Source organism: Urocitellus parryii, chromosome 1 (genome assembly GCF_045843805.1).
Source record: "Urocitellus parryii isolate mUroPar1 chromosome 1, mUroPar1.hap1, whole genome shotgun sequence".
Taxonomy (NCBI): Eukaryota; Metazoa; Chordata; class Mammalia; order Rodentia; family Sciuridae; genus Urocitellus; species Urocitellus parryii.
In genome coordinates, this window is record NC_135531.1 from 62,930,361 (window position 1) to 62,939,023 (window position 8,663).

Consider the following 8,663-nt stretch of genomic DNA (forward strand, 5'->3'; position numbering starts at 1 on the left):
AAAATTTTTTTAAGTAAGTCTGGAGTGTATTAATAGAAATATGCCAATTTTGATTTTTTAATTTAGAGACTGTACCACAGTAATGTAAGACATTGACCACAGAGAAACAACCTGGATAGGGCAGCTCACTGTTAGAAATCTCTATAGTTAAGCTGTAAACTGGTGCGGGGTCCTATTATGCCCTGCAGAGCAGGTGAAAAGTTCAACTACCTGTGCTATCTTTCCAACTATTCCAAAATTTAAAGGTTATTTTAAATACATATAAAGGAGGGACAACTCCTCCAATAACCCTGAGCTCTTGCAGGATAAATAGCAAAGTCCTCACAGTGGCCTTCAACCCTGTTTAAAGTTGCAGCCTTCATGGCCCAAACCATCCCTCTTCTCCACTTCCTTTCTCACCTAACACATACATAAGTTATTTATTTACTTGTGCATTATCTGTCTTCTGTCCCCACTCCACACCACAAAGTAATCTCTAGACAGCATGAAATCTTGTCTCTTCTCTACAAAGAACAGGATCTAAGATAAAGTAGGGCTCGTGTCTCAAGCCATCCGTGGGCTGGGTGTGTGAGCTGTGTGCATTTGAGCATATGGGAGGACTGGCCTGCCTTTGCTTGCTCTTTTGGCTGTGCAACACATGTGTGCTCTTTCCTCTAGCTTTGCCTGTGTTCCCACACAGGACCTGAAATGGGTTTGGCTTTCCAAGATGTCAGTCAATATGCTGACCACAAAACATCACCAAGAAAGACTCAAACCCCCCGAAATTATTTGGGTGGAACTTCCTCCAATGTTTTTCCCCTAAATAAAAACAGGGGTTCAGAGTGTGTTTGCTCTCTTGCTCCTTCCAGTGCTGGAGCTGACCCTTAGGGTCACAGAGCCAAATTGAGTCGAGCTGTCCTGCATTAGAAACATGTTTGTTTGCTGTGCAGTTTCTTTACCATTTCCTTAATTATTGATACAGCCAGCCCCCTGGGAACCCAGTTCATATCGCCAACCCGGCCAGCTGGTGATAGCTCAGCAAATACTGTTGAAAGACAAAAAATGAATTAATGGACCAATCAACCTTTTCTTCCTGAAATCCTTATAACTTGTAAATCTGAAAATCACTTTTGACTGTGGTAAGTTCTAAACTAAAATGACCAAGTGGAGAGAGCAAATGAATGTCTGATTAACACAGGGTTAACTTTTTTCCATATTCATCAGCAGATATATGTATAACTCTGTGAAATTGTCTGGAAAGTTATACATCCCAGCTTTGTCTGCAGTGACAAAGTATAGGAATAATACTACTGTTGATCAGTAGGAATGAGTTAAATCAATCCTGGCATATCAATCCAAAGGAAAATTATTAAGCCATTAAAAAGAAGGAAGTTCTTTGTGTATTGATATTATTGGATATTGATATGCATATTGGTATTACTGGGAAGACATAAAGTTGAGCCGAAAGGAAAAAAAAAAAAAAAAAAACAAGATAGAGACAGTATCCATACTGCCCTGATGCTTGGTTAAATCCAAAACCAAGAAAATGTATACAAATTTGTTGTATGTTTATAAAATATTTCTGAATAGGCACAAAAGAATTGTGAAATGAGCTCGTGTTTCACACAGAATTGGGTCTGTGAGGAATAGGAAATGTTTTTTTAAATTTTTAATACCTTGAACTGTATAAATATCTTACTTATTTTAATTAACTGGTTAATTAAAATAAAAACTAGTTAATTAAATTCATTAACTTTTAAAAAATGGATCTTGGGCTGAGGTTGTGGCTCAGTGGAAGAGAGCTCGCCTAGCACACATGAGGCACTGGGTTCGATCCTCAGCACTACATAAAAAATCAATAAATAAAATAAAGATATCTACAACTAAAAAAAAAATTTTTAATGGATCTTCTACACATTATGCAGTGATTCCTTTAACAGCTACTTAAAATGAAATGAAACTGAAACCCTGAAAAAGTATTTTAATTTTTTCTTTTCTTTTTTTTAAGATAGAGTGAGAGGGAGAGAGAGAGAGAGAATTTTAATATTTATTTTTTAGTGTTTTTGGCGGACACAACATCTTTGTTTGTATGTGGTGCTGAGGATCGAACCCGGGGCTGCACGCATGCCAGGTGAGCGTGCTACCGCTTGAGCCACATCCCCAGCCCCTTAATTTTTTCTTTTTTTCTTTTTTGCAATAGTGGGAATTGATTCCAGGGTCTCGTGCATGCCAGGCAAGCACTCTACCTCTGAGCTATGTTACCAACTTTTTTTGTTTTATTTTGAGACAGGGTCTCACTAAATGTCCCAGGTTGTCCTTGAACTCGTGATCCTCTCTCGGCCTCAGCCTCCTGAGTCGCTGGTATTACAAGTGTGGGTCACCTGACCTGATTTAATTTTTCTTTTTCATTTCTTATTTGAGATTATGTCTGCATAGTTAATCTCCTTAACAATTAGTGACTTTTTAAATTTTGGATATTGTATATATATATTTAAATTATTTTTCAAAATGGAATACTTATTTATTAGTTCTAATCAGTTATACATGACAGTAGAAAGCTCTTCAATTCATTGTACACAAATGGAGCAGAATTTTTCACTTCTCTGGTTGTGCATGGAGTCACACCATTTGTTCAGTCATACATGTACCTAGGGTAATGATGTCTGTCTCATTCCACCATCTTTCCTATCCCTTTGCACCCTCCCCCCCTCCCCTTTGCCCCATCCAAAGTTCCTCCACTTATCCCATGCTCCCCCTATGGATTAGCATCCACTTATCAGAGAAAACATTGGGCCCCCCGGTTTTTTGAGATTGGCTTATTTCCCTTAGAATGATATTCTCCAACTCCATCCACAAAATAGAATATTTTTATAAAAAGAAAATTATTAGAATAAATACCATTTCCTTGGTTCATCACTTACCACCCATGAAATGACTGTATTCAGAATCTAGACTGGGGCTGGGGGTAGAGCTCAGTGGTAGAGCCCTTGCCTAGCATGTGCAAAGTCCCGGATTCCATCCCCAACCCCACAAGAATAAATAACTTATTTAAACATAAATAATATAGACTTGGTTTGTTTGGGTTTGTTTTTGTTTTTGAGCCTTTCCTAGAATCCACAAAAGGCCAAGAAGCTGTTTTATGGCATTTTGTTGTGGTTATTTTTATTTATTTATATTTTTACTGGGGTATAAGATAGACATAAAAAGTATACAAGCAGTAAATGTACAGTTTGATGAATATTCATGAGCTGAAGACCCTCATGTACACATTACTGTGATTATTATGGGCACCCAAAAGCACCCTATTTCTTTCTTGTCACTCACTCTCCCCTCTCCTAGGTAATCAGTCTGACTCCTGACAGTATAATTTAGTATTGCCTGTTTTTGTGCATGATAAAAAGTACTCTCACGATACACCTTTTCATATCTGATTTCTTTTACTCAATACTGTGATTCATCCACGTTGTTGCACATAGTTACAAGTTGTTCACCCTCATTGTGCAGAGCGTTCTACTGCTTAACTTGCCACTGTTTATTATTCATCCTATCATTGAGGGGCATTTGGGTAGTTGATATTTTGGAGCATTCATAAACAGGTCACTATGAACACTCTTAAACATATCTTTTATTGGGACATTTGTACCCATTTCTACCCAGGAGTAGAATTAACGTATTAACTTGCTTGACACAGATATGTGCAGCTGCAACAGAGGCTGCTAATTTTTCTAGACAACATACACTCCCAGCAGCAGTAATGAGAATTCTAATTGCTCGCCATCCTCCCCAGTATTTTATATTGTTCATGTTAGTTTTTCTGGTAGATGTACGAAATCACACCAGAAGCTTGTTTTTAGAAGTACCAACTTCTTTTGGAATTTTTTTAAGTTGGGTAGACTTCAAATACCAAAAAGTTGAAACTAGGGAAGTGGAAATTAAAGAGCACATTGGTTTTTACATATATCTTTTTGTACTATTTGGGGTTCTTATTATGTGCACCTATTAACTCGCAAAAAAATATATTTTCCTATATTCTTGAGGTTCAGAAGGTAGTGGGTGGAAAGAGTTTTGATACTCAAAAAAATGTGTTATTAGTTTTCACAGTTAACAGAGGGTTGTGTTGCTGGTAATAATCTTAACGTAGACTGAAGTTATGTAACAGACCTCTGGAATACTTTACTGCACAAAATTTTCTATTTTCAGCACTAAGCTAAAAGCCTCACTAAATCCTCTTTAGAAGTACTGGACTAGTAAAACATTCATGTACAATCAACAGGAAATGGAAGCAAGAAGCATTTGTGTTGGGTGGGGTGGGGGTCTTTGATTTCAGCCTAGTAGTGGGTTTCTTAGGAAATGCAAGCTCCTGTGTTTGCTGCTGGCATCTAAGTTTCCCTGATTGAGAAAACACATTCTCATCCTGCTTTCACCAGATTTCCCAGGAGCTGCTGATGGTCATTTGTTTCCATTTCTCCCTTCTTATACCACACACCAGCCTGATGTGCTCTTCCCTGCAGCATCTAGACCAAGTTATGGGGGTGTTGCTGGTGGGGGGTATGACTTTCCAAATCAGGAGTTATGTGGTGGAGCTGATGAACCCGCACGACATTGTGCTCTGGCCCTTGGGAAAACGAGCTCCCCTGCTCCCCATGGTACTGGGGATTTGAACACAATGCCACTCTATAACTGAGCTACATTTCTACCTCTTTGATTTTTTCATTTTGAGATAGGTTCTCACTAAGTTGTTCAGGCTGGCCTCAAACTTGTGATCCTCCTGCCTCAGCCTCCCAAGTAGTTGGAATGACAGGCATGCTGCTGGCACAGTGAAAAAGGAGATCTTAATCTCTACTTCAACATTTTCCCCTTCAAAGAGGTAATAGATTGAGGTGGGAGGATCACTTGAGCCCAGGAATTTGAGACCAGTCTGGACCATATATTTAGACCCCACCTCAAACAAACAAACAAGAAAGATCTAATAGATGTCTTTGTTCATCTTTCAGCAACCCATAAGGATGGGGGGTACCAAGAGTTGAGTGACTATTCCAGGAACTTGTTGCTTTTGTTTTCTAATACCCAGCTATAACAACAATAGTTTGAGGATGCTGCACAACCCAGGGGTTCTACATCCAAAAGTCATGGTATATCTTGGGGGGTATGGGCTGGACAGGGCATACTGTCTTCTAAAAATAACTGATGGTACATTCAGTTAATCTGATTTTCTGTTGACCAGGAGAAGGGACTTCCATGTTAGGCCAGGTGAGTGGGAGTGGCCATGAGATGGATGAGGAAGCTGTGTGCACTAGCACATGCCTGTAACCTCAGAGACTCTGGAAGCTGAGGCAAGGAGGGTTGCAGGTTCCAAGGTAGCCTGAGCATCATAGTGAGACCCTGTTTCAAAATTTTAAACAAGGTCTAAAGGACTAAGGATGTGGCTCGTGGTAAAATGCCCCTGGGTTCAATCTCCTGTACCTACCACCACTCCCTATCCCTCCAAAAAAAGAAAGAAAAAAATAAAAGTTTGAGGAGATTTTTCGTTAGGAAAACTGTTTACTGAAAAGAAAGGATAGAGTAGCTCCAAAGAATGTGATCTCTGGCTTCATTCAGCCTGGGCTGAAGTCCTGATAGCTTTAGGCTGACTGTTGACATGATCTTGGGAAAGTGTTCATTTGACCTCTGTGTGCCTCAGTATTGTCATCAGTAAAGTCAGGATGGCCAAGTTCCTCCTCATGGAGTGTTTGTGGAGGTTACATAACACCAAAGAAGCATTTAGCATGGCTTACTCTACATAGTAAGTACTCATGAAGTTATAGTTGTCTGTTTCCTTTTTAAAAATAAAAGCAGCAAAAGGCTATGTGACAGGCTGATCTCTTATTCAAAGGCATTATACATATGAATGGGTAACAATAAATCCCACTATTATGTATACTTACAAAGCACCAATACTTTAAAAACAAAGTTAGAGGAAAGACTGAAGAGGGGAAATTCAAAGCTAGAAAGGGAATCTGGGGCACAAGTTCCATGCTAAAAGAACAGTTCTGGGAACTAGGGGTGTGTGGAATTAACAGGAACACTGGTCAGAGGACTCCTCTGTGGAGAGCCAGGAGAGGCCAGCCAATATGTGAGTGCTGAGGGAAGCACTTTTACCTGTGGCAGAAAGAAGTCCCCAACAGTCCAGCAAAAACAAAAATCTCTGCTATTCTCCAGAAATCAGGGAATCAAAAATGAAGGCTCAACCATGGGCAGAAGTTAGAGGCTTCCGCAGAAGCCAGGCACACCCTCAGAGCCAGGCTGAGGAAGTGCTTGCTGGCAAGGCACAGTGATGAGGATCACTTGAGCCCTGAGTTCAAGGTTATCCTTGGCAACTCAGCAAGGCCTGTCTTGAAGGGAAAAAAAAAAAAAAAAGTCCTTACTATCACAAGGGAAAGGCAAAGAAAGCACAAAAACACCCTGGGAAAAGAGATGTTTTGTGCTCTAAGTTTATGCCAAACCAATTCAAAAATGAGTCTGAAAACTGACCTCACTTCAACTTCTAGGTTTACATACGAGGAAATCAAAGCCCTTCCAAGAGTAGTTGGGGAGTTGTGTGATGGGGTATGATATGCCTGGAGTGTTGGCATAAATGTGTGAGTGTGGCCATTGCAACAGACTGGGGTGGGTGGGGGTGAAGTGCACCCAGGGAAGAGAGTTTTCAAACAAAAAGCCCCCCCCACCATCTTTTAATAATGAACCCAAAAGTGGCAACAAAAAGAAACTGTTAGTGACAGTAGGAAAATAGGAGGCAAGTAAAACCTTCCATTCAGGGAATATGTGGGGATCATGTATCTGATCCCATCAAATGTGTCTTCTACATACAACAGAAGCTGAAAGCTAAAGATGAAGTAAACACAGGAGTGTAGGGCAACTGGGTGCAGTCCAGCCCTGCAAACGGGAAGGGTGACTGCTCCAGGTACAGGAATTCACACTCAGTTTTTTTAAAAAACACTGACTTTGCCAAAGGAAACACAGAGCTCAGCCTCACTGTCATGTCACCGATTTGCAAATGTAAAACAGCTTCAATGAAAGAGTTTTAGTCCAAAAAGATCTGTGAAAGGACAGTTTCACTTTAAAGTGATCCCAGCTGAAGGAAAATGCAAAATCCTGAGATTTTTCCCATCTACATATTGATAAAAGGGATATACTCATATTTATATGAGATGGTGTCTATCTTCCCTATTGAAAATAAAATGAGGGAAGACATCCTTCATCTCAAGCACCAACACTGTATTAATGGCACTTAATAAATGTTTGTGGAATTATTACATGCAATTATAAGCAGAGCAAAACACTAACTGGAAATAAAACAATACCTCTCTTTTGAGGTTATAAAACTAAGGGGGTGGATCTCTAGCTCTAATCCTCCCCTCCTCCCTTCAGAATTTATTTTTAACCTTGTGGACATCTTTTGTACAAAGCCAAAGACTTCAGTGGTAGAACCTCCCTTATCTTGTTGCTTGAGCAGAGATCAAAGAGCATGGGCAGCCTCCCAAGAACAGCTTATTATGGAATTTGTGTCCTAGGTGGTATCTAAGCGGACTTGGTTCTCCGGGATCTGGGCAAAGGAACTCCAGAGCTCATGCTGATAACCCTTCTAACTGCCAGCCTCCATGATTCTGGAGCACAGAGAGGGGCACCAGCCTCACAGAGTTGTAAGGAGTAAATGATACTGTGTATGGAAAAGGCATAATCAGTGCCTGGCACATAGAAAGCACTCCAATACTATGGCTGTTATTATCTATTATGGAAACAGTAGACGAATGTGTTTTTTTTTTTTTAATGGGCCTAATTTGGGAATTGGGAAGAAAGTTAGGAATTAGGACAACAAACTGAGAGGCTGAGTATGTTAGCTTTTTGTTGCTATGACCAAAATATCTTACAATTACAACTTCAAGGAAGTAAAGTTATTTTGGCTTCTGCTTTCGGAGGTTTTAGTCCATAGTCTGCCAGCTGCATTGCTTTGGTGTTGAGGGGAAGCAGAGCATCATGGTGGAAGGAAGGATGTGACAGAGGAAAGCTGCTCAGCTGATGGCAGCTGAAAACCAGGGGCGGGAGGGATAGAGGGAGAGGGGAAAATGAAGGGACCTGGGACAAGATACAGTTCCCAAGAACATGTCCCCTAGGGCTTATTTCCTCCAACCATGACCCATCTGCCTACAGTTACCACCCAGTAGTCTATTCAAAGTATTAATCCATTAACTGCATTAATTCACCGATGAGGTTAGAGACCCTGAGATCCAATCATCTCCTCAAAGACCCATCTCTGGACATCGTTGCTTTGCATTCAACACATTCAACACAATGTAGGGAACATTCCAGATCCAAACCATAACACTGAGGAAAAAACAAAAGTACTTTGATAGCTGTCTATAAATCATCTTGGAAAAAGTGAGGGTGAATAAGTGTTTAAATAACTAAAGTTTCCTATGTTCAAGTACAGTTTTTTATATGCATGCAAACACTCAGGCTTGGAATTCCTCTGGAAAGATAGTTAACAGGTAATAGTGGTCACCTCCAGAGAAGGTGTTTTAACTGGCAACAGCAGCTAGGGACTTAAAAAAATTTTTTTTTTGCTATATGTCCACATTACCTATTAAACTTAATCATTCATTTTAAATTTAATGCTATTCGTTTAAAATGTCTCCAAAGTTTTGCTG